Source organism: Notothenia rossii (genome assembly GCF_949606895.1).
Source record: "Notothenia rossii genome assembly, chromosome: 2".
Lineage (NCBI taxonomy): Eukaryota > Metazoa > Chordata > Actinopteri > Perciformes > Nototheniidae > Notothenia > Notothenia rossii.
Window position 1 is genome coordinate 36,676,022 of NC_136904.1, and position 9,633 is coordinate 36,685,654.

Sequence of the window (9,633 nt, forward strand, 5' to 3'; positions counted from 1 at the left end):
CCACAACTGTATCCGCTTCACACCCCAAAACTCCCGGTGCCATCTTAAAGGCACAGTCACACCTGATGTGACACATACATAACATTTACCCCCCCACACAAGGAACCCAATTAACTTTTAACTATCTACTCTAGATGATCTGGGTAGACTGCCAGTCATCAGCATAGCCATGTGGATTATTCTGCCACGCAACAGACTATGCTCTGAACATTACCCCTGAGAGTCACAAGCTCATAATATAGTCTTCCAAGTATCTTGGTCTGACCCGGACACGGGCCGGATGAGCTTCAAAACTATCCACTGGCTCAGCCGGCTCAGGTGGGAACCCGGCTGGACCCTGCAACTGCTCATCAGGAAAAACAAAGTCTCCGTCCTCCCTGGGCCCTGGGTCCACGATGGGGGGCGGTGCCACCTTTCGAAGCCGGCTTGCATGCCACCGTGATCTGTCAGCCAGACGAAAGGTAGCTGACCCCAGTTGAGCGGTGACCTTCATCGGCGCCGTCCAGAAGGATAGCAGCTTATGGTCCCGGTTAGGACGGTGAATCCTGACCCAGTCCCCCACTGTGAAGGGAGGCGCTCTCACCCTCCATCTCTTGTCGAACCGCTGATTCATGAGACGCTGAGCCTCTGCGACCCTGGCGCTCTGGCAGGGTGCGGCTGTTGGTGTGACGGCCGCCAGAGCCCGTAGCCGATCCAAAGGGAGCTGCAGCTCACGGCCCATCATCAAGAGGGCTGGGGAGCTGCCGGTAATTGAATGCGGCGTCGCCCGGTAGTGAAGCAAGGTGCGGAGCAGCGCGGCTGAGAACGGAAGACCATCTGCCAGGTGTGCTCTGATCCTGTTCTTTAGGGTTTGGTTGAACCTTTCCACCCCCCCATTTGCTTGCGGGTGGTAGAAAGCTGTACGGATGTGTTTATTCCCCCTCCCTTCCACAAAGGTGGCGAACTCAGAGGAGACAAACTGTGGGCCATTATCCGTAGTGATGGCGTTAGGACTGCCCTACCGAGCAAACAGAGAGGAGAGGAAGTCCGTGACCACCCGAGCCGTTACGGACCCTGTGGCGACCACCTCTGGCCATTTCGAATGGAGGTCGTAGGCCACCAGGAGGAAGCGTTGGTGGTGCGGGACGCCATGCAGCTCCCCACAGATGTCCAGCTGCATGTGCTGCCAAGGCGCGCATGGCAACTGCAAGGGCTGCAGGGGCTGTGGGGGTGGCGGGCCAGTTTTGCCACTGACCAGGCAGGGCGTGCACTCCTTCACCATTGTCTCTATATCTCGATCTATCCCGGCCACCACACCAAATCCCTGCAGTGTTGTTTCACCTTCACGATTCCCAGGTGGCCCTCGTGCGCCATAGACGATACGCGTGCCCTGAAGTCGATGGGCACGAACGTGCGGAGGCCCCGGGCCACGCAGACACCGTTCCAGCAGGTCAGCTCGTCCTTGACCCAATGAGAAGACGCCAGCTCCTCCGGGAACTTCGCAGGCCATCCCTCCCGGATGTAAGTGCGGAGCCAGGAGAGCGTGGGGTCCTCCTCCGACGCGAGCCGAAGGTCCTCCAGGGAAACCGCGGCCTGAAGCGGGGCGTGGAGCATGAGTATGAGCTCTGACTCTGTTGCGTCCGGGCCCGCGCCGGGCGCTGGGGTGTGGGTGGCGCGGGAGAGCAGGTCAGCCACCACATTCTCCCTGCCGGGAGTAAACACTGTGGTGAAGTCATACGGCAGGAGTCTCTCTGACCAGCGGTAGATCTTCAGCGGTTTGTGCCCCGACCCCGATGTAGCAAGCAGGGCTGTGAGAGCCTGATGGTCAGTACGCAACCTAAAATGCCGCCCATACACGTACATGTGCCACCGCTCGCACACCCAGACGCAGGCCAGCGCCTCCCGCTCCCCCGCTGAGTATTTCTGTTCGGCCGAGTTGAGGGACCGAGAGGCGAACGCCACCGGGCGTTCTGTGCCCCCCTGGATCTGGGACAGCACCGCCCCTATTGCCGTATTGGACGCGTCACAGGTCACGAACGTGGGGCTCGCCAGGTCAAAGAATGCGAGCACCGGCGTTGAGGTGAGCTGCGTCTTGAGCTGGCGAATAGCGGCAGAGCAGGCTGGGGTCCACTCCCAGACCGCGTCCTGTTTCAGGTGTTCGCATAGTGGGGAGTTGGTCGAGGAGTACTGAGGAAGGAAGCGCAGGTAGTTGGCCGTCATCCCCAGAAACGAAGAGATCTGAGCCGGACAGGACGGCTCAGGCAGGCGCAGCACCGCCTCTACGTTGGAGTGTAGCGGGCTGAGGCCGTCGGCGGTCAGGCGGAACCCCACAAACTCGATAACTGGAACGGCGAAGGTATAGTTGCCAACTTCCAGAAATGGAGAAACGGGACACATGCATGTGTGCGGGAAGATTTTCGGGTTTCTGGCGGATTTAGTTACTTTTTTTTGTTACTTTATTTCGGTTTTAGGGTTAGGGTTAGGTTAGCGTTGTGTTATTTAATTCTTTTGGGGGAGCCAGCCCCTAGGGTTCGAAAATGTTTTTGGGGGTCAAACCCCCCAAAACCCTCAAAATGCATAGAAAAAGATGCATACCTATAACACAATACAAACACAATGGTCTTACACCTGCATTAGGCTATTACATCACATTGTACATCAGCATGTTCAAATTGGATAGGTGGGCACTAGGGAGATCTGGGCACCTCGATGTACAATTGGCTATTTTGTCCAAAATGTTAAAAAATAAAATATTTGAAGAATGGTATTAAGTAATGCAAAGTATACATGATGTGAACATACACGGTACATCATTATTAGACTTAATGTTATCCTTATCACCTCCTCCACCGGCAGGTCTCATTTTCCCCCACGACTGAACAGGCTGACATGCCACACAAACAATGATGCCGCGCCCGCGGCCCACCGGAGAAAATCTCACACACACACACGTGCGAGCATTGTGCCTGCCCTGTCAACTGAGCGCCCTTCGCATACAGCACACAAACACACAGGCACGCAGCCAGACACACTGCATTGCGTGCAAACAGAAAAATATTTTTTATTTTTCCCTTCCGGGAAACAAACAAATAAACAAAGTCCCGTACGGGACACGCCCCTTTTGGCTCAAATACGGGGCGTCCCGGCTAATACGGGACGGTTGGCAACCCTAGGCGAGTGTGAGGTTGTGACTGGCCAGGACGTCCAGCACCCTCGCCAGGCGTTCGTCATGAACGGCTGGTGTAGCACCATGAACCACTATGTCGTCCAGGAAGACGACCACGCCCGGGATGCCGGCGAAGATGGTGGACATGATTTTTTGAAAACAGCTGGGGGCCGAGCTGAGGCCAAAAGGCATGCGGGTGTAGCGAAACACTCCGACATGAGTCACGAAAGCTGTAAGGCTGCGGCTGTCAGGGTGCAGCGGAACCTGCAGGTAGCCTTGACGAAGGTCTAGTTTCGTGAACATGGAAGAGCCGTACAATTGTGCGGCTAGCTCCTCCACTGTGGGCAGCGGATACCTGTCAGGTATCACGGCCTTGTTCACCGGCCTGAGGTCGATGCACGGGCGCAGGCCCCCTGACTTCTTCTTCACCACCACCAGGTTTGAAATCCACGGGGAAGCATCAATGCGTTCGATGATGCTCGCGTCCAAGAGTTTTTGCAGCTCGGCGGTGACGTCGTCGCGCAGGGCGAGAGGCAGGCGGCATATGGGCTGAATCACGGGGTGTACCTCGGGTGGAAAAAGGCGGTGAGGCACCCCAAACCACTGAACAGAGCAGGCCAGCGCTGATGCCACGGCGAGCCAACAGACAAGATAGCGCCCCCAGAATTGTCCACAAGGGTGAAACCCAAGTCACAAAACAAAACCCATGAGGTTGGCCCCCTGGTGAGACACTTGAAAGGTAAATGCGGGGAGAGCCTTAGTCCCGTATTCCACTTTTAGAGTGTCCATACCCGTACAGATCCTCGGCGTCGGCGGTGATTGTTCGGAGCGGAAAGAGAAGCGTGGAAACATTCAGGAGCGACTTGGAGGCCCCCGTATACAGCAGCAGCGGGAGGCAGACCCATCCAGCTCCACCGTGCAGCACTTTAGCGGTCGGGAGATGGCGCCCACTGAGTGGATGGTCGTTGGTGCGTGTGGCCCAGGCGTACGTGGAGGTGGGTTGTCGGCTGCAGGAACAGAGCAACAGACACGTGGGAAATGGTTCTGTCTGCCACAGCGTTGACACCTCTGTCCCTTGGCAGGGCAGTTCGGAGCTCGACTCTGGTGCGATGATGAGCCACAATTACCACAGGCCCGGCGTGCTGCCGTAATCTGGCGTGCTGCAAAGTTCACATCAAAGTTGTCCTCAGGGAAAACCTCCCCGGGAGGCTCCATGGGTAGCGCCATCGTTTGAGTTAGTAGCATGGGTCTGTGGGGAAAAGAACTGGAGGAGGGAGCTAGCTGGGATGCTAAGGCTGCTGCTGACGAAAACTGGAAAGCTACCTCCACTGCTCTTGTTAAAGTGAGCTTGTCTGTCATCATTAGCAGCTTTTCTTTGAGCGTCGAGCTGTTAGTGTGCTCAGCCAGCTGATCCCGTATTAGTCCATCCTCCAGCGCCCCGAATTTACAAAGGCTGGCTAGTCCCCTCAGATCAGCCACGTAATGGTAGACGGACTCACCCGCCTGTTGCCGGCGTTGCCGAAAAACAATTTGCTGGAGCATAACATTTTGTGGAGCAGCAAAGTGTCCAGTGAGCAGTGTAACACAGTCCGCATATTTCTGAGCGAGTCCGAGAGTCCGAAAAATCCGCTGTCACTCGCTGCCCAGTGAGTGTATCAGCAGGGCTTTCTTCCTGTCGTCGTTAGCTTCAGCTAGCCCCGCGGCTACTATGAACGTTTCGAAGGACCCACGGAATCGGTGGTTCGCCCGGCAGTTCGAGGAACGGGGAGAGAGGTGAGAGTAGAGAATCCATAATCCTCGTCGCCAATGTTGTATATATAAGACTATGGACTACGACATTAAGGTTGACCGTTTATTGAACACGTTGTTGCATACGCTCCCATGACAACACCACAATAACACAACTGTATCTTACGATGGCCCTGAAGTGCAAGACACCACAGCATTTCAGAAAACACTACAGCATTTCAGAAAACACGACAGTATTTCACAAAATGCCACAGCATTTCCGAAAACACTACAGCATTTCACAAAACACAATAGCATTTCACAAAACGCCGAAGCATTTCACAAAACGCCACAGCATTTCCGAAAACACTACAGCCTTTCACAAAACGCCACAGCATTTCACAAAACGCCGCAGTATTTCACAAAACGCCACAGCGTTTGAGAAAACGCCACAGCATTTCAGAAAACGCCGCAGCATTTCAAAAAATACAACAGTATTTCAGAAAACACCACAGCATTTCAGAAAACATCACAGCATTTCACATTGGACGGAAAGGGTATTCCTTTAGAGCAGGGGTGGGGAACCTTTTTCCTCTCAAGGGCCATTTCAATTTTTTCAACATCCTCCGAGGGCTGTACAAGTTATTGACCTCTGCTTAAAAATACTAAAATCACAGCCAATTCATTTGGCCTTTCTTTCATGCTGTGCAAAGAAAAAACAACCTCTTAATCAAGATATCTTACCAATGCATGACTCGCGTATTCACGTGCACGGTTGTGGCATGACCACCAAAACAGAAAGATATGGACACAAGATGTGTGCGAATGTATTTAGTTTCCTATCCATGTGGACATGATTTAAGTGGTGGGGGACCTAACCTCCGCGGGGCATGCTCCCCCGGGAAGATTTAGTTTTTTAATGTTGAAGTTAAAAGCATCAATCTGGTCCACTTTGAGAGCAACATCAGGAGATCTATGGATAAATCTCTCAACACCCATATGAAACAGAACTGTAAGCAGATTTATTTTTCTATATGGATATTTTACAAATCGCTCCTTTTTGAAACTGTATTCTTGTATTCTTGTTTATTAATAACCCTGGCTGTTCCTCAGCACCACTCCCCCTCCCTCCCGCTGAAATTATGAATGAAAAGCGTAGTAATCATAGATAACACGGCAGGGTCCGTGACAGTTTGTTTTCATCTGATTTCAAATAAACAAAGTCTTGGTTTTAAGAATATTAAACTTGTTTCGCCAAATAAAAAAAAATAAAAAAAGATTTAAGCTTGTAAAGGCATAATTACAAGAGGCAACTTAACGTCACAGCAGGCATAACAACAGCTGGTGTTTCTTGTGAGGGTTTCCCCGGGAAACAAAAACAATACACACAAATGCGTCACAGATTATTTCGCGGTATTTTAAATCATGTACGCAGCTCGCGACGTAACTAGGAGTCTAGTGGACGGTATCAGTACTACATGTAAAACATTTTTTTTTACATTTTTTTAATTTTATTAATTACTTTGTTTATAAATTAATCTGAGGGCCGCAAAAAGAGGAGGTGGGGGCCGCATGCGGGCCGCGGGCCGCCATTTGCCCATCCCTGGTCTAATACATATAAAATCATTGCCAGTGTTATCAGTTGCAAGTGTGTGTTTGTTGTATTAATGACGAAAACATAATAGGCAGATTTCACAGTCATTATAATAAAAACGTAGCTCAAGCTTTTATGCAACTTGATTTGAAGCGTGTGTGTGTGAGGGGCAGAACCGTGTGTGTAGGGTGACCAGGTGTCCCGCACTGTGCGGGACTGTGACGGTCTCCCCTAACCCCTGCTGTGGACCGGGGCTACATCAAATCTTATTTTAGCTCCTAAAGAAAAGCCATAAACATAATAATTAAAAATAGTATTGATGTATGTTACCACTTTCCTTCTTCATCAGACAGCTTAGATTCCCGTTAGAAAGGGGCTAACATCTACTCTCGTCTCAAAGCCTCCTTCCTTCTGCGGTGATGCAGGCAAATGCTGCACCTCTCTACTATACTAAAGTCACCATACAAACTTTATTGTCCTATCTAAATCAGATTAAGGTTGTAATAAGATTTGTGTTAATTAGTTTACTAGCTATGAGGAAGTATCTGTCTACATTGCAAGGATTAGACTGATGGTTGTAATGTTTTTTGAGCCATTGACCTGGCTAAGGGTTTATAAGGATATCTAGTTTCTACAGCAAGAGAAAGGTGATGATGAACCACCCTGCCATCTCTCTCTGTTTCTGCTGATGTGTAAAATATACAAAATAACGTTTTATATACTTACTCTCTTGTTAAAAGTTGATGAAGTTTGCAGCGTAAGCCAGCCATCAGTGTTCTAGTTTTAAGGTTTTGCATACCTCAAAGTGTGTCTAAAAGTATCTTGGCAAGAGAAAAAAGGCAAAATCCGGCTAGGCCATTAAAAAAGAAACCGAATTCCACGTTTTACAAATGAACAGACACAAATGCAGACTTGACTACTTGGCAGTTGATTAAAGCAGATTTATCTTTTTTCATCTCTCAAAGGTTTGGTTCCTGTTCAACACTGGGTACAGAAATATATTCAATATACAGTCATTTGTACCTAAAGATTTTTTAAGTTGTAAGCACTTAGAAATATAGATTTGATTGCATTTTAAAGTGGCTGTAGACAACTTATCATAATGAAGTAGTTGATTGCACAAATTTGTAATGGATGTAAAATAAAGACGACATTAGCATTTAAATTGGCTCCCTATAAGACTTGCTTTCTCTATGAAATTATGTCTGGCTCTGAGTAGTGTTCTCCCTTTCACAATAAAAAGCCCAAACACAATACTTTCTGAATCACTGCAGGAAGTAATGTGCTAAAATGCAAATACAAATAGCTTACAGTAGCTCCCAATTAGTTGAACAATTGGAAAACCGCAAGGACTGTGGAAACACCTACTGGCAAAGGATTGTGGATGCAAATTATGCAAAGAGGAAGAAAAAACATTCTATCTAAAGCTATATAACACAATCTACGTATTGACAGTATGAGCACAACAAAAACAGTATGCATGTTGATGCAAACGACGATGTTCAGTAAACGATCAATCAAAATCGAAGGATCCAATGTATTTTTAAATGGAGCAGAAATAGAACTAGTCTCCCAGTTCAAGTATCTGGAACAGGGAGTGTCATATTGGACTCGCACTTGACTTTTTAAGAAACATATCCAGAAAGTATCCAATACCATTAAATTCAACTTGCAACATTTTAAACAAATTAGACCTTTTCTTAACTGTCAATGCTGCAAAGTCATACCTCCAGTGTATGATTCTATCCCACATTGAATACTGTTTTACAAACTGGTCGTTTGCTTGTGCGACACAACTAAAACCCATAGAACAGCTGTTCAAGAGAGCTATCCAGGCGTTTGACAGAAAGCCACAGTCATACCACAACTGTACCATCCTTGAAAATCACAATTTCTTGAGTTTTTGACAATTTTAAGTCTTTTAAAAGTATGTGTTTTTTAAATAATATTTACATGGGCTGGCCCCCCTCCCCTGGGGAGAATTCATCCACAGAAAACACACTGGACGCAGCACTAGGTCAGAAACCAGAGGAGACTGTGAAGTCCACCACAGACGAACCACCTTTGGACAAAATGTCCTCTCCATTAAAGGCAGCTCATTGTGGAATAGCCCCCCAACTGAGATACGGGATTGTCCCACTCTCAATAGTTTTAAAGGTCAACTTAAAGAATGGTTGAACAACAAACAGACGTGTAATCACCGCTAAATAAATGCACTTTAACACAGGGGTATCTCCTCTTGCACTTTATGTAGCGCTTTTATCTTATCTTGCACTTTATATATCATAGCTGCTACATTGTACTGCCATGTGGTAAATGCTTGTATGCTGCTCATGCTCTTTCTGCATATCATGTATTTATTTTTGCTGTATATATATATATATATATATATATATATATATATATATTAGGGATGTAACGATATACCGAATATCGCGGTATCGCGGTAAATACATTTCCCAATACCGTCGTGAGACTGACAAAATCTACCGCGATTTTTAAAAAATAATAATTTTTAAAAATGTTTTTTTTTTTTTTAAAACACTTTTTTTTTTTTAAACCTTTATTTAACCAGGTGGTCCCATTGAGATCATCGATCTCTTTTTCAAGAGAGACCTGTCCAACATGGCAGCAAGTAGGTTACAACATGAAAATAAAACAACAGATAACACAAAAGGACATCGTATTTACAGGGCTACATTTACACACCTAGAGACATTGACAAGTACCAACCATATAGTTATATCTCGCCATGTCAATAAGCCTGGCGTTAGACTTTTTCGCTGTCCGTCATTTTGACAGACAGGATCGTAAAATATCCGTCATAATCCCGTATTACCCGTCGGGTCTGAACAGTTCACGATAGAGCATGCTCGTGAACTGTCAACGGGGGGTGGGGGGGGGCGGTGTTATGCCGTGTGTGCATGCACCTCGCGGGACGCGCACAGCGTGAAGCAAAACCTCCCAGACATGTATTGATCTGTACGGCAAAGTACGGTTTGGGAACTATATCATTTCCTTTTGGAGGGCATGCATAACACGGCATAACACCAGAGCCTCGCTGCGGGGAAACGTTGGCGCTGTTCCGAGTTTGTTCTAATCTGTCAAAATGACAGACTGCTTTCAGATTTTTCCGTCATTGTTAAATAAAATATTCGGTTAACGC